Source organism: Corapipo altera, unplaced genomic scaffold, assembly GCF_003945725.1.
Source record: "Corapipo altera isolate COAL_440 unplaced genomic scaffold, ASM394572v1 23b, whole genome shotgun sequence".
Classification (NCBI taxonomy): Eukaryota; Metazoa; Chordata; class Aves; order Passeriformes; family Pipridae; genus Corapipo; species Corapipo altera.
This window is the reverse complement of record NW_020884885.1, coordinates 16,533,038-16,555,049: the sequence shown is the minus strand read 5'-3', so window position 1 is coordinate 16,555,049 and position 22,012 is coordinate 16,533,038. Positions and strand designations below refer to the sequence as shown.

At 37.4% G+C, this 22,012-nt stretch overlaps 1 long non-coding RNA gene across 1 annotated transcript; it reads left to right on the top strand.

Annotated features, from left to right (window-relative positions):
• Positions 1-1,304: 1,304 nt before the first annotated feature.
• LOC113946565 lies at positions 1,305-20,877 on the top strand. Its single transcript, XR_003527474.1, has 3 exons — positions 1,305-1,403; positions 6,429-6,583; positions 20,844-20,877. It is a non-coding gene; the product is annotated as an uncharacterized LOC113946565 (long non-coding RNA).
• Positions 20,878-22,012: the final 1,135 nt, after the last annotated feature.

Below are 22,012 nucleotides of genomic sequence, written 5' to 3'. Positions count from 1 at the left end.
TATAAAAGCGATTCTTAAGATTATTAATCTACTCAGAATCCTGGTTTCCACAGATACCAAAGTGCCTGTTGACTCTCTTAGGTTTCAAACAATAATACTTACAGCCAACAAAAAAATTTAAAAAAACCAACTCATCCTCCCCCTCAAAAAAATGTTTTTTGAATAAAACATTTTCAAAAAAAATTCTATTAATTAGTCTCCTGCTCATGGCCTAGAACTTATCAACTAAACTTCTTAGCATGCTAGATTTAAATTGCACCAGAAAGATTACAGTTTTTATACCTTGCTGGTAACTGGCTTTTAAAACAGAGCACATATACTTTTGAATAAATTACAGCAAAAAAAAATTAAGGAAAATTAATGCTAAAGTTTCAATAATCAAAATAGACGAAATCAATCCCATAGCTGAATTCAGTTTGATACACTGCATATACATAAATGACCATTGTGTTTTATTAGTACTGAGACAGAAAACAGTCCCAGGTTTGAAACAAACTCCATCAGATCTACACAGCCAGCATTACTGGTATACATTTATACTTTGGTATAAAAAAACCAACTTTGGCATTGCTCAAAGCTTACCTGTTATTCCCACTTTGCTGCATGACACAACCAGCCAGTCATGGTGCACCCAGTCCCACCAAACACTCCTTGAATCACTTTTCAGCGAGTGCCCCCTGACAGTAAGGGGTTCAGGGAGCTCTGGCAGACTGAGCACAGGCATTGAGGATCACAGAGTGATCATTGACTGCAAAAGAGGCACCTGGGGGATACACCAGAAGGCTGTGGCTGCAGAGAGGTTTCAGAGCATGGCTTCCTTGGACTGCTGACAGAGGAGAACCCCACTCATCCCTCAGTAGTCAGGAACTTCCTCCAGTGACTGCAGAAAGAAACTTATGTTTAGACATCTTTCTGTCTTCTGACAAAACATAAATCTTCCTGATGTACCGGAACAGGAGGTAGATTTTAATACCAATATTATCCCAGGTCATCCAGGCTCTCTTAGGTACTTGCACGAGTAACACGTCACAAAACATAGTACCTGACAAGCCATATCAGCCCATCTCCATACTCATTCTTTTTCAAAGTACAAGAGACAGTACACATTTTGTCGATTTATCTGCAATTTTATGTGTATTTTATAGTATTTTGCCTTAAGAAAGGGCACGTGAGCAGCGGAGAAGAAAAATGCCTCCTCCTTCCTTTTGGCAAGTGCCTCTTGCATAAGGTACAAGGAGCGCTGCGCTTTCCCTGAGTGCAGCTGGGCATGCGCAGGGAAGGGAAAGTTTTGGAAGTAGGTGGGAAGGGGATTTCAGCTGCGCTCGACAGAAAGTGGGTGAACCTGGAGGATAGCGTGAATGGTGTGGTAGGGAAGGGAGAGGAGCAGGAATCCCTTCCCAGAGGTTAGAGTCCTGAGAACCCACAGGGGACTTTGTGCTGAGGGGGGCTGAGGCCATGGAGGCTTCCTGGGGGGAAAATGTGCCCAAAGTTGAAAGGCTGCGCTATGAGGATACTGTGGGTGGAGAGTTGTGTTTACAGTCTTCTCCCTTTTCTTTTTTTTTTTCTTCTTTTAATCAAAAGCATTCTGATTCTTATCGTTTTAAATGGTAATTCCTCTAGTCTGCTTTTCAGGAAAACTCAATTTTATTGAGAAGTCCTTCACATAGTCTGGCTCACTTACCACAGTGCGATTTTGAAGGCTCAGGTGCAGCTCTTTTTATCCAAAAAGAGTAAACATTTAGGGTTTCTTTCTTGAGTCCGAGAGGAGAAAACATTCTAATTGCCAAAACCACCACTTTGTTGAGGAGTACCTGTAGTCCCCGTAGCTGCAGTGCGGGCTCAGGATTGAGCTCTGGATGGCAGGAACCCCCGGCAAGGGGCCGTGAACTGCTGACTCTTTCCATAACAAAGGGCACGGGGACTTGTGGCCCAGCCAGGGGACCGGACATTCAGAGACACAGCAGGAGCTGATGACTCTGCCGAAAGACCCTGGGCTTTGGCGCATAGACTGTGAGGGTATAAAAGCCCAGAGATTCCTTTGTTCGGGTCCCTCCTCGGAGGCACCAGCTCCAGCTGGTTTTGTGTTGCTGCACCACGATTAAATTATTTTAAGGATCCGGACGTCTAGGGACTCTGCTATGGGAAACTCAAGGCTAAGCCGGTAAGGAAATCTTTTCTGACTGAGTGTGCGGGGTGTAGGGAGTCAAGCGGGCCAGCCCTCGGTTCACTGGAGCTGCCCGATGTGAAGGGCCCCGGTCATAGCTCAGGTGGTGGGACTGTGACTGCCAGAATGGTTCTTGGATGGTTGAACAGGAAAGTTTCCTGAACAACCCTATGAGTCACAAAAAAATTGCTGTAGGATGGGGTATTTTACATTCAGTGTTTGCAATGACACTAATTTCATAAGTCGTTTCAAATAAGACTACACTACCAGGAAGTTGAGGCTTTTTTCCTCAAAGGAGCCTATGAATCGACTAGAATAGACAGAGATCTTAAATCGTGGTGTTTGGCTAATTTGCTAGGAAAGTACCGAAAAATTCTGTGAATCACTATATCTCAAGAACTGATTCTGTTGTTTATCACTTTATGTGTTTGCAGTAGTTCTGAGTTGCTAGACATGACTTCTGGCTAATAATTTGCATGGTAGCTGGGTGTGTTGCTTTCAACTCAGCTGAAGTGGTCAGTTAATCTCTTTGAGGGGAGCCCACCCTAAAGACATTTTGTCTTGAGTTTATGGGTTAAAATAGTTTGAGCTCACCAGATGGTTTCTTAATCAGGCATCCCCTTCACGCTTACATGAACCTGTATTGCTGATGGAACTTTGAGGGTCATCTTCAAGGCTTGAGTCTGTCTGAATATTCCAGAGCAGCCAGAACAGCACATTCATGATAGGTTTTCATGGCTTGTAAGTGAGCCTGTAATGAATGATCTGTGTTTAGTATAATATTCAGTAGCATGGGGGATTCAAATGGGAGAGTTAGCTAGTCACTGGAGAGAGAGAGAGAGAGACACTCTTCAGCTCTGTATTTCACTCCATACCAACCACAAACAAGCTACTACAGCTATAATTACAGGATTGGGTTTGGTTTTGGGGTTTTTTAATGTGGGTGTGGGTTTTTTTTTTTATTTCACCGATGAACTGTTCTCTGTCTGCATATGCGTATTTTTTTGAGCTAGAAACAATGTTATTGCATGGTAGGCTTTATTACTCCAGGCCCATCTAAGTAGGGCAATGTCACATGTGAAAAAGTCACAGATATGACCAAACAAAAGTCCTGGTTTGTCACATTAGAAAGGATAAAATCACATCTCAGTAGCTTACTATTTTTGAATGCTTCTGCCTAATTATGGATGGATATCCATAGAACTTCAGTGTCAGAGAGGTAGGGAAGAATTTCAGCATTTTTTCAAAATTTGAAGTAGAAACATGTTAAAAATTGAGGAATCAAAAAAGTGTACAAGCCTAATGTTTGGATTTTGACTCCAAGGCACTGTGAGTTGAGTTTATCTGATCTGCTCTCAGGTGGATGTCATATAGCTCCAAACTTCTTAAAGTTGCTCGGAAGTTTCTTTCTTGAATGACTCCAAAGTAAGGATATCAACGAAGCATGATACCGTGTGTAAGATCACAAGTCCAGGATGCTTATGCTGTTGTTCTGCTTTTGTATTGCTACATTAGACACAGTGAGAACAGAACCATTTGTATGGGTGATTAGACTAAAGTTGCCTGGTTCAGTGAGGTATTCCACTCAGTAGCAATATTTAGCCATGAGTCTCACGGTGTGTTACTGGTCTTTATGTGGATCATCACTGCTGTAAGATCCAGAAAGACTCATGTAGATCATCTTTTATGTCTCCCAGGTCTGCAGAAGACAGTTGGGGAAACCATTATGTTTCTTTTTTAATCGGTAATATGGACATTTTAAATGGTGATACTTAACAGTACATACTTTAGTAATGATGAGAGTTTCTCGTCCTTCTCTCCTTGCCAATAGCCATAAGTGAACATTTCCTTTGGCAGAACCAATGGCCTGACTGCTTTAAATCCAGATGCTTCAAAATGAGCTGAATACTTGGAAAGACAACATGAAAACAGATGGGTTTCATCTTCACTAAAAATAAGTGATCAAAAGCTCAGAGTCAGTTTCCATCTATGTATTCTTATATTTGAATCCGATAAAGGATATTGCTGTAAATATTTCAAAGCCTCAAATGCTCAAGCATATCTTGATGTGGTGAATCATGTTTATGTCATTGTTGAGCTTGAGGCTTGCTGACAAGAATTTTGATCATGGTCATTTAACTGCCTTCTGCTGGTCTTTTAGGATTTAATTTAGCAAGTAGCCAATATTAAAGTGCTAAATCTTAAACAACACACAGAACATTATTTTCACATCTTGTTAAAAAACAATCTTGAGAATTATAACTTTAGTGATGCAACTCAGTGTAGCAATACAGACAGCAGTCATGTCCTAAGAGTTGTGCTGCTTTTACCTGTGAAACTGGAAAGAACTTTCATTTAGGAAACGGCATTATAGGCAATAAATGTGGCTTCAGGAATCCAGTGGTTTCCCTATCTGACTTACTGTTAGGAAAGCAATTGCAGATGAATGATCATATAAATTATTAATGTCCTCAGCCCAGATCGTTAAGAGAACGGCCAAGATTGTTATCTTGTTTGATCCAAGATAAAGTTCTTTCCAAGTAAGAATCCATTGTCATGGCTTATCTCCGGCTGGTAAGTAAGTAGCACACAACTGCTTGCTCACTCCCTCCTGCCTCCACTCTGCCATGGAATGGGTAGGAGAATCAGGGAAGGAGAAAACCCCATAAACTCGTGGTTGAGGTAACAATAGTTTAATAATTGAAACAAAGTAAAACATAATAATATTAATATAAAACTCCCCGATGTTACATTATATTAATAACTAATAATAAAACCCAAGGGAAAACCCAAGCAAACAAGTGATGCACAATACAATTGCTCACCATCCAGTGACCAATGCCCACCCCATCCTCAAACAGTGGTTGAACCCATCCATCTAACTCCCCTCAGTTTATATCCTGAGCATGATGTTCTGTGGTGTGGAACACCCCTTCGGCCAGTTCAGGTCAACTGTCCTCCCAGCTTCTTGTGCACCTACTCACTTGCAGAACGTGAGAAACTGAAAAGTCCTTGACGGAGGGGGTAAGCAGTACTTAGTGACATCCAAAACACTGGTTTGTTATCAACATTGTTCTCATACTAAATCCAAAACACTGCACTGTACCAGCTACTAGGAAGAAAAGTGACTGTCCCAGCCAAAACCAGGAAACCCATGATACAGGTTGCCTTAGGCGAGTTCCTTGGTGTGTCATGGAATTGCCACAGGAAGTTGTAGAAAACAGTAGAAAGCCTCCATCCCATAAAACCAGTCACTCCACTGTTCTTAGATGTGAGGAGAAATTCAGAAGATACAATTAGTATGGCAAAACCAGCATAAGTGTTTTCACAGTCACTAATGTCCTTTAGCTGAGTAGTATTTTAAGGTAACACTGTAGCCTGCAGCCCTCTGCAGAAAATCTCCCTCTGTTTGTCAGTACAGGCTGTAATACATGCAAGTCTTCTCAAATAGCACCTAGTGGCTACAAACAGTTCTTTCTATTGTGTCTCATTGCATATAAGGATATAAGGCTACTAAATAACTTTCAGAAAAACGCCAGGACCTTTTTATTGCTTGACAGAAATAAACAGAGTATAATAAACTGCACATGGAGGTTTTGTTACAAGGGAAATGGCTGCCAATGAAAAATGCTGCAGAGCACCTTCTCAGCAGTCCATTACAAGTATATCAAATATGTCCTTTGTTACCTATGCTGCCTTCCCATACAGTATCAAATCTAGAACTAGCCCTTCAGCAGACTCTCTTGTCTGAATTCAGTAATCTTAAAAGTCTGTTGAAAGCTCTTTAAAAAGGCTGTAGTCCTCAGCAGTGCTCTTCTAGCAAATTGGCAGTCTTTTCCATAAGCTAACATTATATTTCAGTAAGCTTACCTGAGAACCATAATGCTCCTTTCTTGGCACACAGTGTGTGCAAGGCATTGACCTCAACTTTCCTTTTACATTTAATGGTGCTCATTAAACACCAGCTCTTTAAACAAGAGCTCCTCTGCGTACATATTTCTCACCCTGGTGAAGAATAAGAGATTGAACCAATACCTGGCAGATATATAGTCTTGTTTTGTGATGCATTACTGGAAGAAAGCAAGATCATAAGTGTGATACAGTGGAATATAGATATAGTAGTAGTAATTAGTAGGAATGCAGTATGATATTTGAAACTCAATTTGGCTCGATCCTCAAAATAATGGTGTGTGGAAAGCCCACTTTTCTATATGCAGCCTAGCAGAAGTCTGAGAATTAAACTTCCTTGCACCTGTATTTGCAGTTCTTGCAGGACAAGAATGGATAACATCAAGAAGGTCCTCCCATTCTTTTCTGACTCTGTATGAAACATCTGACATTGCAATGTCTGCATCTTATTGAAAAATCCAGAGGCTCCCAGACCCAGAGTACCCAGAAACATTCACTTCCTCAATGAAGGTAAGGAACACATGACATTTCCTGCACATTCATGCAAGCACTACTCCACCACGTAGTGAGGGGTTGTAGCAATTGGTGAGAGTATATGTAGACACCATGAACTCTAGCTTTTTGGGTAAGATCAGTGAAACACTGTTAAATTGAATCCTGCCTGGAAAGATAGATAAAGATGAAAATAACTAACATTCCACTTTGCTGCCTTTTTCTTTTTTTTTTTAAATTGTCTTTACATTCTGGTACTTCTCAGATATGAATATTCAACTGCTTTTGAGACTTGGAAAATACTGCCTTTAAAGTAAATGTGAGTTTTATCACAGCCTTCAGCCACAGCCAACATTCATGGGTGTATTAGTTTTATTTAATTAAAAATATGTAAACACAGGAGTAATTCAGCTTGCCAGATTCACCACAGGCAATTTCAAGTTCTCATATTCTCAAAAAGCAAATATTCTGCTGGTACTCAGCTGAGAAATTAAGATAAGCACATAATATACAGCTCAGCAGTCACAGACCTTGGAACAACTGTAACGTTAACTCAAGTGGAATTACTGACATCATACCAGAAATGCAGCAGTGAAACAAAACCTGCCCCTGCCATTTTTTCTCGTGCTTTGGGCCACATTAAGCATTTTGTTTGGTCAAAGTTTTCAGAAAACATCAAAAGAACAGTGTGTATAGTTATATGCATACAGTATATATAGGTATGTACATATGTGTGTATATGTACGTGTGTATATATATACATCTGTGTGTATATACATTTATACACAGAAAGTATCAGCAGGTGGAAATATTGTTGAGCCTCGTTACAGTGTTAAAGTCATCTAAATTATTTGGATAAGATCTTGGATTTGGATTAGATGCATTTAGCAATATGTAGTCTGATTTCTTAGAAAGTATCAACGTTTTGCACCTTAGAAAATACATTTGTCAAATGTCTTATATTGCATTGTAGTATGTACCATCATACATGCATGTTTTTGTTATTACTCCCTTTGAGTGTTCTTAAACTGAACAATGAGAAACTAGAGATTTCAAGTCAATAATTAATGAAATGGAACATTTACCTGAAAGGAAAGAAAGTCTGGAATAAAAAAAGGTGGAGAACAATTCGTAAAGAGTATCTACTACTAGTTTAGCTATTACTTTGATGAAGAGTACAAGGAAGTACCAATACTTACAAGTGTAAGCACTAAAATTAAGTCTGGATCCTACCTAAGCTCTGTGAAATAGTTCTTTGTATTTGTCATGTACATTTGCATATGAGACGCCTACCAGCTGACCCAAGGGCAGAAAATCCAAGCTTGAGACAGTAAAGATATAACTACATGGCACAATGCAGCAAGTCAGTGCTATATTGTGCTCAGTTTAAAAACTAACTGCCAAACTGAAACTCCCAAATAAAGGCAATTTAACATTTAATTCTCATTTTCCAACTGATTCTTCAGACTTTTTATGTTTAATCTTCCTTAGAAACATCATAGTATTAAAATTACACGTGCACTTACTTATACAGAACTTTCAAATAGTGGTTTGGGTTTTTTTCTCATGCGAAAAATTGTTCTTACTGTAACAGTGATAACTGTAACTGATAATAGCATATAGATTTGATTACATTTAATCATTACATTTAAGCAAAGAGCTTTCAGGACAGAATTGTAACATATAAAATTGAGGGCAAGACATTCAAATCTTTGTGAGAAAATATAGTGCTGACATCTTTACATTAAAATAAACACAAAATGGTTGCCAGACTCTCCATACAGTGAGGTCTTAATGTATTAAATAATCCACTAATGGGAAGAGACATGACAGAAACACAGCTGTCTGGCCTAAGAAACCAAGCAGCTGTAAATAATTGGTGCAAGCTGCAGCTGCCATTCATGTATGTGTAACAGGCAAAAGTAAAGACACACAAAAGCAGTGCAAGTTGTTTGTTCTTGCTGCAAGGGGATGTTTGATTTCTAGCAATGCATTCTTCTTGTGATTCTCCATACATAAAGCTCTATGCCCACGGGAAAAATAACCATAATCTCCTTTTTTCTTGAAACTATATGCATAGAAACCACCTTCATTAATCCCTCCACACTTTTTACACCCTTAACTGTGTTTCATTCTTCCAATACCTTAATTTCCTTAGAACTGGAAAGATGTATCCAAATTTCAGAACAGGATATAAGTCATGTTTTTCAAATATGTTCTATCACGATTCAGACGTCCAAGTGTTTTGGAACTTTGGCAAAGTGACTATAGTGACTATTTCTATATTTATTTATTTTTTTAATTAAAATCCAAGTCAATCAAAATGCATGAAAAAGAAAAAGGATCAGAATGTATCAAGTAAAGAGTAAACAAAAGTATGTACTTAACCGTATTATCTTAGCAGATATGTTATATCAGCATCAGTTGGAGACTATCTGTTCTAAAATGCATACATATTAAAGGACAAGTTAAACATGGACTGCAACTAACTTCCTGTTCCCAGCTCTTAATATTTGTGTAAATACAGGTCCTGTTTTACTTCCTTACCAGTAGAGGTCAAAGCTTGTACTTAATGAATTCCTGGTTCACACAAGATATTTGCTTTTCATTCCATATCTGGTAACAAAATCTATCTGATTATTAAATTAACAGAGCTGTGCTGTAACAAGTAGCAAATAATTTTACTTTTTCTAAGTCCGGTTTGAACATTAATTGCAAACTACAGATTTAGCTCTGCTGCATGGCAGTTATGAGTATAGCAATTAGGAGAACTTAGGCTGCTTCCTGTTTGTCTGACTTAACAAACAGAGTTCTAACTAAGCTACAAACACTTGAACCACAGCTGCTTTCGTGTGTAATGCTTTCCATTCCTCTTCTGTATGGTAAGGAGTAAAACTGCATGTTGCCCAGGAAAACTGCTCATGTATAATTCAGGATATTTCTGAATTTCCCTTAGAAAAGGAATAATGTTTAGTTGTTAAAGCCTAAAAGCTGAAAAAAAAAAATCTGACCTCCACTTTCACAAATTTTTGCTCATTGTATAAATGTTCTCCATGGTAATGTAACCCTGAGGAAAAAATACGTTAGGAATCAAAAAATAAAATCAAATTTGTATCAACATTTTCTATTTCGGTAAAAAAAGGAACACTCCGAGTTTGGATTTAGTTCAGCATGAAGTCTAATCTGTCTCTAGACTCTATATGAGGTTATCATGAACAGTTAAGAAATAGCAAGAAGGAATAACTTTTTTCTCTCTACTAGAAGCAAATGAAAATGAGAGAATCAATGTCTTAATCACTAGAAGATAAATTTGGCCTTAAAAACTACTGCACAGATTTTGTTCATGATTATACTGTTTAAAGGAAATTTTACTTCAAAAGTCATCATACACAAGTATCAGGGGAGTCAGACATGAATAAAGGAGACATTCCTTCTATGGTCTCTCTTTCCATAACTGTATTATTCTGTTCTTTTCTGTCAGCACTGTAGCTAAAATGACCAGAATTCAGGATTGTTATAGAACAAAGTGTGCAGTCCAGACTGCTCCAGATCAGAATGCAAACCAGTTTGAGTCCAGCATCAACAACACAGAGTTCAGGAGCAGGGGAAGAGACTGGGAGAAGAGAGCAAATGGAGTTTGCCTTTCCAGTGTTCCTGTGCACAGGAAGGATATCGTGTGAGAGAGCACTGTCACGGTAGTTTGGCCTTGCTTTGTTTTGTGCAGGGTATTTTTTTGTCCAGAAAGGTTTTATTCCAGAAACAGCTGAAATATTTTGTCTAAGTTTATCTTCAGGGCAGCAGATATGCTTAAGACAACAGTGGGAGTGGCAGGCTTTCTCAGCCTCTCATATTGGCAGGATATAAAGAGTGAACTACACCAACTGAGCTCCCTAGAGCTACAGTATCTGAGATATTCATCAAAGTGAGTGCCAGAGGCATAAAGCCAACACAGGGAGGTCTCAGGCCATTGTCCCTAACAAAGTATAATTAAAAGCTAAGTACCAATCAATGAAGTCTTTACCACTTTTAGAGACATGAGTTTTAAATTGTTTTCTACATTTTTTTTTCTAACAGGTATCTGGGAAAGATTTGCCTTTACAGTCATTTAAGTACAAAAGTACTTTTGGAACAGTAAAAGAGTGCTGTTAGTTAATTCTTAGTTTGTATTCACTTTCATCTATACACACTGTAAAACAAGGCATTAAATACTCCATAACACTTGTAGCCACCGTGTCTCTGCACATTGCAACCAAGCATAATTTACGATGTTAAATGAAATTTTACATTTAAATATCTGTAGTCAGATGCCCAAGGACAGCAGAGCTGGCTCCAAGTGAATGGCAGGCCTAACAGTCTACTCAATGGCATTTTTTTTCTGGTTGTGTGTGAGGTGTCTCATGTATTTCAAAGGTACCAAGAAAGAAAGTTTTCTTGATTTTGGTGACCAAAAGGAAAGCAGAAAATGTGGATTTTTTCTAAAAGCATAAAGTGGATTATTAAATATCTGATGGGACAATCACACTGGGCATCTTTTAGGTACTGTTTGGGGAAGGAGTTTAAGTGTACAAAAAGCATGAAGGGAGGCAGATAGAAAGACACACAGAATGAAAAAAAAAATATCAGGGGATTCTAAGAGTGGTACACAGGCTGAGGGTAAGGGCATAAGCTAGTTATGATTTTTTGTGAATACTTCTCAGCCAAAAGTTTCTTGTTTACCACAATTGGAATATTCTCTGAATATGTATTTATTTTACCACCAGTTTCTTTGGAAAGCATTTTGGCAGCAGGGGCAACCAGCTGGCTGTGTGCTGCCTGCCTGTTTGCCTGCCAGCTACTCACACAACTAGACAGGAGCCCCTGGTGTGTGCCATAAGCTTAGCCTAGGGAAACACCAGTGTATGTGATCCTTTGCTTCCTGGCTAAATTACCTGAAAGATAAGGATGAGAAACAGGAAGAAAAAAGGGGAGCTTGTTTTCTTATGTTTAGCATATTGATGCCTGTTATGTTGTTCTTTTGGTTTGTTTTTAAGTAGTGGAATGGCAGTGGAATTACCTTGTGCACTAATGTTTCCCCAATGATTTGGCTAGTCATTATATCCCTCTTTTCCTTCTGGTCATATGTTCATAGTACTGAATATTTGGGGCTTTATTTAAGGAGCTTTATATAGAATACCTAATACTGACTACTTGCCTTTCTTTCTTTAGTTTTTCACTTAAAACTATTTATTGTGACAACAGAAGACTAGGACATAAAGTATTCAGTATGTGGAGGAATATTTCCTTTTAACTCCTTTCCACTGTAGTGGCAAAATCAAAAATATTTGTTTTGCACAGTAGTACAGAGAAAAGGTTACTCAGTTCTTTTTAAAGTTGACCATGTCCAGAAAAAAATTAATTCATTCGTCGTTTAAAGCTTTATTCAGTCTGTACCTAAAATGTGTTTATATTAATAATTTGCAAATTTTGTATGAAATGCAATCAGCATATATTCAGTTGTCCATATAGGAATTTAGTGTTTCTGCTTTACACAGCAGAAGTACCACTGTTCAGTCAAAATCTTGAGTGATACGGATCTGCTTCTAGTCTTGTCAAATGCAAATCTATTTAAGGAAAAGATGATATTTCTGAGTATCTTCCCCATTTTGACTACTGTACAGTCTTTCATTTTCCACTATGTGGTCTTACCAAGATTTAAAAATATATTAGACACTGGATGAAAAATTCAGTCATACTTGATGCAAAATTTCTGAGTGGTCTTTTTAGACAGGTTACTGGATAAAAATTGGCCTGAAACCTCCTTAATGTGGAAATCCTATTTTCCAATTTAATGTTTGAAGGATTTTAAGCCTCATTCCAAGTCTGTGTTCATACCAGATAAGTTCTAATATGCATACAGTTAAGATATGCTAATAGAAAATAGTGTTATCTTGAGAGAGTCTATACAAAAAAAAACCCTACAAGTTTCCCTGGAGTGTCAGACTTTCCTACTGAAATTTTACAGCTTGTTGAATTGCAGATAGAAAGTGAGATTACCCTGCCAGTCACAGTGAATGGGTCTGCCAGAAAGAATAAAAATAATCCAGTTGTTTTCAAGAACCTTATTTTATGTTATTCTGATACAACATTTCTAAGACATTAAATGTTCTATTCATTATACTTAAATGATTCTATAATGAATGTTCTAAAATATTTGTTTGAAGACCAGGCATATAAAATAATTTGAAACTTAAAGTGCATATGATTTTAATAGTGTCATGTTAAACCAATACCTCTTACAATTACTTAAGATTTGAATGAGACTGAAGATCAAATGTCAGAGGTCAAAGAATAAAACCCCACCAGAACAGCTGTTGTGTCAGATTGCTGTCAAGCTGTAGCCTGTATATTTGCATTCCAGAAAGAGCAATGGAAGCTTCCAGGCACAAGCTTCAAAAGTTGGCAATTGCTTGTACACCCACAGGACTTATGGCTAATCAAATGTTGTATCTTAGTATGACTCTTTAGTAAGATATGTAACTATTTTTCAAAAAAATACACAAGGCTGCTAAAATAATACACAAAGTATAGGACTGGAAATGGAATGTTTTCTTAGCGATCTTCATAAAAGCACCAAAATAGTTCATAATTGATATACCTAGAATTTCCCAGGTTAATTAAACTGTGCAAGGTAGTCTATTACTTAGTTAAAGTCTTATGACTCTCTCAATTTGCATAATTTCTGGCTTTACATAAATTCCTTTGACATTTCAAAATCTTCCAGAAGTATACATAAAGCTGGCAAGTAAATTATACATTAAGTTCCAGTAAATTTACTGGAGAGTAAAGTATACTTCATATACTGTGACTGCATACTGTATATGGCCAATAATCCCTGCTCTCCTGTGCAACAGTTTGTGACAACTGATGATGCTACTAAACCAGTTACAATTATTGAATGGAAAAACAAATCCACCTTAATTAGAGGCGTAATTTTCTCAGTACAGTTGGACAGACAGTTTTTTGCAAAGCTCTTCCACATAAAATAGTTATCTGTGTACTGAGAATTCAGTCTCTTCTCATAGTCCTGCAGCAAATGATTTTTTCTTGGTCTGACTTAAATGTAGTTACAGATGGATGTTTTTGATTAACTGTGTTCACATCATCATAAAATAGCAAGATACTCACTGAATCATAAGTATTTAAGCTGATTCAGTGAAATTCCTTCTAGGATAGTTGAATGTAATATATCCTGACTTCTCAGACAGAACGAGTGTCAGCTAAGAATCTTACTACGAACATGGAGAAGGGAAAACAACACTACTTTTCATAAGTATTTGTCATAACTTTTGCCAGTATTTACATTTCTTGAGATTTTTGTAAGCTTCATGTAATAAAGACATACAAGTTTTTGGTAAACATAAAGGCTACAGAGAAAAGCTTGAAGGCATGGTAGTGGGAGAGAAAAATTAACTATTAGGTGGTATATAAAGGCTTTGGTGCCTTCTCATGTGTTACCAGTGATCTGAGTTCCATGGTGCCCAGCTCCTAAATGAGCAAGCCATGAAATGCTCTTGATGTCAGCTGCTCTAATTAATTACTGCTTGACAGAAAGATTATGTAAATATGTTAAAAAAAACAAACAAAAAACCCCAAAAAATCATATTTGACAACAATGATGAATTTTTTTAATCTTCTCTGTCAGAGAAGGGTGAATTTCTGTATGACACTATCAGTTATAAAGTTCAAGTTGTTAAGGGAGCACTATAGTCCCTTATCTTCACATTGAAGATATTTCCTAGAAGTATAAAAAATGAAATTCTGTTTTGGACCAATAAGAACTCAGAGCTAATTTGCTAGAAATTAATGTGATATGTACAGTTGTGAGATTGTAATAATTATGTATTTATTAGAGTATCTGTTTATTGAGGCTGTTTTGAGGACTTAGTATTTTTTTACTTTCATCAAGATTTTCAGAAGTGATTTTGTTCATTTACTTTGACTTTTTTGTATGGCAGATGCAGATAATTTTCAACAGAAATTTTGGAATTTACCATCACAATTCCGTTATCAATAGCCATATGCTTTATCCTTCATTTGCTAGGGAGAGGAGTAAGGAATAGAGAAGATAAAAAAAACCAAACACAAATAAAACCAAAAAGGCAGACCTTCATGTCAATTAAAATTTAATGTTTTAATTTTAATTACAACCAAGTTGAGCCAGGGCTGAAATTACATTAAGTGATAGTCACCGTCTCTCCTGTGCTTCTTCCCACCACTCAGAAGGGGTATCTCTCAGAACTTCCCTTTCCTTTCCTGACCTTCCCTGGAGGAGGGAAGGTGAGGGGCAATCCAAGTGTAACAGAACAGGATATTGGTGGGAAGGTGGGGATTGACTTGTGAAAATTGCCAAAGTACCACAGTGCAGTAGCCTTTCCCATTTTGGAGCATAGATTGCCCTCTGCCCTTGGCAGTGCTAAGGTGGTAGGCAACAGCTTATTTAGCTCCCTTTTAAATTCAGGAAATGAGCTGTACCATGGACAGACCTTCTTACCAAGGCAAACTTTATCATTTTGTTTATAAAGCCACACAAGGGTGAGATGAACACAATCACTCAGGAGTGTGAATAAAAGTTAATGGAAGAAGAGGTAATAAAAAAAATCTGAGATCTGTATCTCTGTTCATTAGTTTCTTACCATCTTTTATGCACACAGTCTTTTCAGCAGTTCCACAGCTCCTGCACTTCTTTCTTCCACTTTGTGTACTGGCCCAATATTATTCCTTACTTTATCAGCTAGTGATCATAATTTGTGTATTATTTGTCTTTTTGCTTTTGGGTATAATACCAAATTTGTTCAGTAAATGCAGTTAAAATGTGTTTGAGCTCTTACAAATAGAAGCCATTATAAAAACCTTGTAAGAATGATAATGAACTGAAGGAGTTTGTGTTTTCTTTTTTCTTCTTTTTCTAAGTGGCTTTTAGGTGTGTTGAACTTGATAAAAAGGAGATCCTGTTTGGCGGGTACTCTGCTGTTGCAATTTCTGAGAGCTATGGGAATGAGGGAGGGCATTGCAATTCTATATATAAAGCATCCAAGCTTGAAGAGGGCTGCCTAGAAAGTGGCAGCAGTGGCACTGTTTGGAACTGAGGGGATCTCTGAAAGAACCTCTCCAGTCCTGCCATGCATCATGTTCCCAACAGTAATACTGCTCATCTTCTGCAGTTTTCTGCAGTCTGCTGGTAAGTCCAAGATGCCTGCCTTCCTCTTGGTGTATGGTTTGGAGGAAAGTACAGAGGTATTGAAATGAAGGGGGTGACTCCACTGCAGTATTACAATACATGAGCTTCAGATTTTGCTCTCCTTTCCCACGACCAGCTAAACTCAGATTACTCCTTTTCTTCTCCTTCACTTCATCTTAAAACACAGCTGGTTGTTTAATAGATACATTACTGAAAGAGAACTATTTGTTCTTAACCTTTTTTTTTTTTTTTTCAGAAATGTGGTTACTGATTTGTTGTATCTGTCCCTAGAACTCATTCTGTAGATACAGGGAATATTTTTTTGATGGGCATTCGTTGTGTTTCAAAGTTGCCAAATGTTTTCATCTTTCAGATGGTCATGATACAGTTTCCTGGTGATGTCACTGTGGAAGCTGTATGTCTTCTGTGTAGAGTGATGATCAAAACTATTTTTCTTTGTTATGCCAGCTCCAAAAGGTATTAAATGTGAGCTGTGTGATGGCATTACTTTTTTTTGAGGAACAATGTGGCAGAAAGAGTCCTGTGCTGGAAAGCAGGCAAATGGTTCTAGTCTAAAAATTTTACATGACTCTTAATGTATTCCTCCATATATTATTCAGTATAACTCCTTAGTCTTTTAAAGGACTCTGTCTTGCTTTTTTGATCCAACCCATCTGAATACTAGATGAATGTGTAATTTCTAAAAAAGACTTGACAAGTATGTTCATTGGCTCTGTAGCTACTCTGCTTTCTTACTCATTCTTCTTCCTGCGTTGGTTTGGTTTTTATTGTTTTGGAGGGGTTTTAAATGGATTTTTTGAGAGTGAATCTTTTTTACTATGGTTTGGCATCACTTAAGATGGTTTATTTTTTCTCTCTTCCGTATATTCCTTTTAATTATCAATTATTACAGTTACAATTTCAACAACAGGTTTCAGACTGCTAAAAGGCATACTTCATTTGCTTTAATTTGAACAAAGTTAAATTTATTTCTTCTGTATTGTGTTTACTACGTTAAATGAACCATATAGTTCAAATTGCACAGGGACATTCATTAATCTTAAATCAGCGACTTTAAGTGTAACACTAAAATAATTAAAATATAAGCAACTCAACCCTATTGTAGACTCTCAGAGCCAATTTCTAACCTCAGCTGTATTGTTATAAATCAGGTGTAACTCCATTCACTGTATTAGCACCATTGTAACCAATATCAAGACAAGGACCTTAACATGGGTCCTAACCCCAAGTGCAAGATCTTAATCTACATTACTTCCTATGTTAGATGAGTAGATGTATCAATGTAAATACTAATATTTGCAATCAAATAGAAAATTACTGTAAACAAACAGCCACAAGATTTATGTATAAACTTGGCAATTACAAATAGGGCCTTATCTACACAGGACTACCAGATCCTACCCTAGAAGTAAGATCTAGAAAATTCTTATAGAGCAGTTTTCTCCTTTGGGATATATCAATATTTCAGGGCCTTGAGATGCCAAGCAGGGTTGGAGATTGTGAGAACAAATAGAGATCATTCTGTCAAGTAAGATTTTGAAATCAGACCATTTTTGGGTGGTGATCTGTATGTTCTAAAGTGGGGCAGCATGCAGGATGATCATTGTTTTGAACTCTCTTGTCTCCTTAGAATGAATCAAATCAAAGCCAGGACTTCAGTTCTTCTCCTCATGGGTCTGCATCCAAATTCTGTACCTTGAATCTATCTCTAGCTAGAAATGTAAATATTCATTGTAAGGACATATATTTGATTATTTGATGTGAAGTCTGATGGAAACTGGAAGAGCCACTTCCTCTTTTTCTTGATAACTCAAGAAAAATCAGTAAACGAACATTAGCCTGAGTAAAAAAAAACAACCTACAGAAGCCTAAAACCCAATTAAAACTGTTAGTTCCAGCCTTTACTTAATAAGAGATGCTGATTCACTGATTAATTGAGGATTCATACCTTTAGTTATCTCAGTAGACAAAACTGTGCATTGGTCCTTACAAGATGTTTATGTACAGTCATGATACTTTTTCTTACTAAGTATGCAGCTAGGAAGTTACCTTAATTTATGTTGTTCAGACAATGATTGAGAGATACAACTTCTGCATGAGGCCATAGCACTTGCTGCGTCTGTACCCTCTGCTATTTTGTGTGCTTATGAATGGCTAATAACGTACCAGGAAGATTTTACTCATCTCTTCAGAGTTAAGTGTGAGAAAGGGAATGTAAATGCTGAGAATAATTACTGTACTGTAATTAGTATAATAGTTTGATCTGACAGGATACAGACTGATTGGCAGATAGTCAGCAAATGGCTCTGTATTTGTTTTATTAGCTATTCTTTGAGAAAAACCTGAAAGTGGATTTCACATCCTTAGTTATTTTCCTTAGTTATTTTTGATACAACTCTTTCACACCTCCATGTAACCCAGGATGATTGTTATGTTCAAATTTAGTCTAAATACCAAACCTGAAGTATATCTTACATTTTATTTGCCATGCTTAGGTGTTTGAACTTGAAAAGCTGGCAAATAAGCTTTGTAAACCAACCCGTCCTGATCTAAAATATTTGTCCATTAATTATCAGACCTTTTGCTTTACATCAAGCTCTCTAAGTAGATCTGACTTGAAGTAATATTTTAGGCATATATTCAATTCCTGCAAATCAAATATCCTTGGAAGGCAGCTGTTGCACTCTCTTAAATCCCATAAAGGTAGTATTTGAAGTTTAGAATTAAACTGTAGCTATTGGAGAATAGTTAAACCAACAATAATAGATTATTGAACAAATGGAGGTATCAAAAACCAGGGGTTCAGAAATGGCAGCAGTAACTCTAGGCATGGAGAGTGTGAACTTGATAACTGCAAACTGACTCTCTTACTTTTTGTGGTGTCCATACTGTGATGCATGGTTCACCAGGAACTTGGAAGAAACATGTTGTGTTCTGGAAATGCCTCATGAGTTGCAGGCCAACTGTGGAGGTTGTACTAAAGCGCTGGCAAAATTTCAAACAATTACTGGGCAGTGCTGACCAATTCTAGAGGACAAGGCAGCATGAGTAGGATCTACAATGGTTTTCTGATGAGTGGTGTCAGACAACTTTGGAAGTTAAAGTGCTGATCATGCAGTGAGTACAGCAGCTTGCAACTCAGCAGCTAATGAGATTGCTTTGTGTCCTTTCTTTCTTGTGGAAATGTGCTTTTTTATTTTATCAAGAAGTGATTATGTTATCTTTATTATTGTTATTATAACTTCAACTTAGAAAAGTTATGTTGAATTTTATTTTCGTTTGTAGAGCACTGTTCCATTGAAATTAACACAATATCTAGGAAGAAGGGTAGAGGGAATACAGAAGGACAGAAGGAATACATCTCCTATAACTGCTGCCTTGGCATATGCACTGCAGATAGTCACCTAAGGTTTCTTTTACATCAATGGAGAGAAATAAAAGTTTTGTGTATAATTCATTTGTTCCATGTTAGCCACATGTTTTGCGAGTCAAATTGTACTCAGTAAATTTCTATTTACTTTTACAGCCTGTGAAAGGAGCCTAGACAACTGACTGAAATGAATGCCATTTAAAGCTATTAGAACATTTAGGGTGGGAACACTTCTGTCACTGAACTTACATTCTTGATTTATTTCCTTTCTGTCTATTCATTGTATACAATTTCCCCAGTGTTGTATTTTAGCTCTTAAAAACTTAGATTAGTTTATCCAGATAGCATCTTTTTACAAGTATTGTTTCAGACAAGAATTGAGGCATAGACTGATGGGGAAGTTGGAGATATCTGGATCTCAGATCCAAAGCAAAGGCATATGCTGAAACTCTTTATTTCTCAAGTTCCCTGTTGTGCCTTAATCTAAGCTCACATAAAAAATAGAACCTCACCTGTTTTTCTTCAGTCCTTGAGATACCACAAAATGAATATTACCTCACATTCAGCAGCACAGCATGGAATTGGCTAGAGAGGCTGTTACAGCTGGTGAGCTCCCTGGAGGCTTTCAAATTACTGCAGTGTCTAAGAAAGCAACAGAACCCTGCAGAGCTGTAGTGTATATATAGATATGTATTGAGCCTTGTCCTGGTTTATGTGATTAAAGAAACCTTCTACCACAATATTTTCTATGTTGCAAAAGATCCTAAACATATAATAGAGAATTATATGGTTTCTGTGGGATATTTGCTCCTGCTATCTAAGAAATACCAGACATTAGAAACCGTAAAAATGAGTATCACATTTTGGAAGGACCCTAGGTCCTTATTCTTGCGTTTTGCTTTGGTTGTTACCATCCAGCTGTGGACTCTGTGAAAGCCCACTCCGTGCCCAGGCAGTGCACAGGGCTCCCTGCTTGTAGATTGGCTGTGGTGGCCCTTTTCCATGTCTCTCATTCTGTTTGCAGTTTGGCAGGAAGCAAGGGAGGAAGGTGAAAGAGCCTTCGGGTATGTGTGAAAACGCGGTGCAGTTGTGCACATGCCGTAGGTCTGGGTTTGAGATGGAAGAAGGAGCAGGGACCGTGCTGCGCTCCGCGTTTGCTAAACGTTCCTTGGCTCTCCCAACCAAAACAGGTTTTGTGAGGAGATCTATGGAAGAGAGCAGGTAACACCTTCATCATTCTGCCTTAGCATGAGTAGCAAAACCAACAGTTAAGGCCTGGGGATTTCCCACTCTTCAACTCCAGATCCCATAATTCTTGTGAAGAACACATGGAACAATACTTTTCCCATGTTGTCCTAGTTTTGGCTATTCCCTCCCCTACTTCTACCCAGATGGTGGAACAAGAATTCAAAAATATGAGCAAAGATTTATCCTTTTTTTTTTTTTTTAACAGGAACTGAGGATTTTAGTATGAAGTACAGGAAGTCTCATATTGCATAGGATTTCTGGCAGATTTTCCACTATAATTTCCATTGAGTTTTGTGTGGAAGCACACAGTTCATATATGCTGACCCTGCTTTGACTTGTAGCGTGCTTAAAAGTAAATAAATACACAAATATTTTTTTTGCTCAGAGGATAACTTCATTGTGTTTCATTGTTCCTTTCACAGCTTTTGAAGGAAATTATTGGCCCCACATTTTTCTGCAAAAACAGAAAGAATCTCTGCAAAGAAGTAAGTGCCTGACCTGGTGTTTAATGTTCACATTGAACTATGAGTGACAACTCTATTCAGCATCAGTTTTGTATTGCAGAAGACATTGTACAAAACACATAATAAAAATCAGTCTTTGCCTCAAGGAGCCTACGTTTTGAAGCATTAGTTTTAGAAATTCCGAATGAAGACTTTGCATATAAACAGATGGTAAAATATGTTGTCTCACTCGTAAGTTTTTAAGTAAATGGAAAGTGCTTTAGTGTGCTATGCTGAGGTTTTGATGCCTAAGGGTAGAAACTGTGAGCAGTTTAGTAGCCTTCCACATTTAGAAGTTTACTATTGGGGTCATTTGTGTGATGCTTGATTTTCATTCCTACGTATTACTGCCTAATACTATCTAAAAATTTAGGATATGGATTCTTTTGATATTGCAAAATCCAGGAAGTTAAATAAAACTCATTTTCTGTATAGATTAGATCTGTAAAAATAATTTTAAAGATTTCAGGTTAAAATAAATTTATATGCAAGTGAAAAATCAGAGTATGGAATACTTCTTCCTCACCTTTATAGCCAGCAGCCAGTGGGGAGTGAGGGTATGGACAGATCTCTACTTCAACATTGAGCTGTGCCGCCTGTAGCTACTGCTGCCACAGTTCTGGTAGCTTAACAGTGGTTTTCCCGTAACTCCAAAGAATGGCTTGTGTGGATGCATCCAAATCTGTACACAAAATTAACTCCAGCCACCTACTTACTGTGAATTTGTGCTAGTCCTTCTGAATCTGAGAAATATAAATAGTAAGATACTACGACCTTACTTGTGTAAAAATGTGTTCAGTGCTAAAATAATTAGTATATTATAGCTTTAAAGTACTAAAAATGTTAGCTATCAGAAGTACTGTTAGAAAGACAGATATCATTAAAATGTTAACTCATAATTAAAATGGTAAATTTTGACAGCAGTGATTGTGACATTTTCTACTAGAAAGAAATTTTGGTTCTGTTCAAAAGGAGGCCGGAACACGTACTTGGAAGCCAGAGCTCAAGGGAGGGGAAAAGCAGAAAAATCCCAATAGCCTCACAAAATTCTCTGATCTGGAAATAATTGGAGACTGAGAGAGTATCTG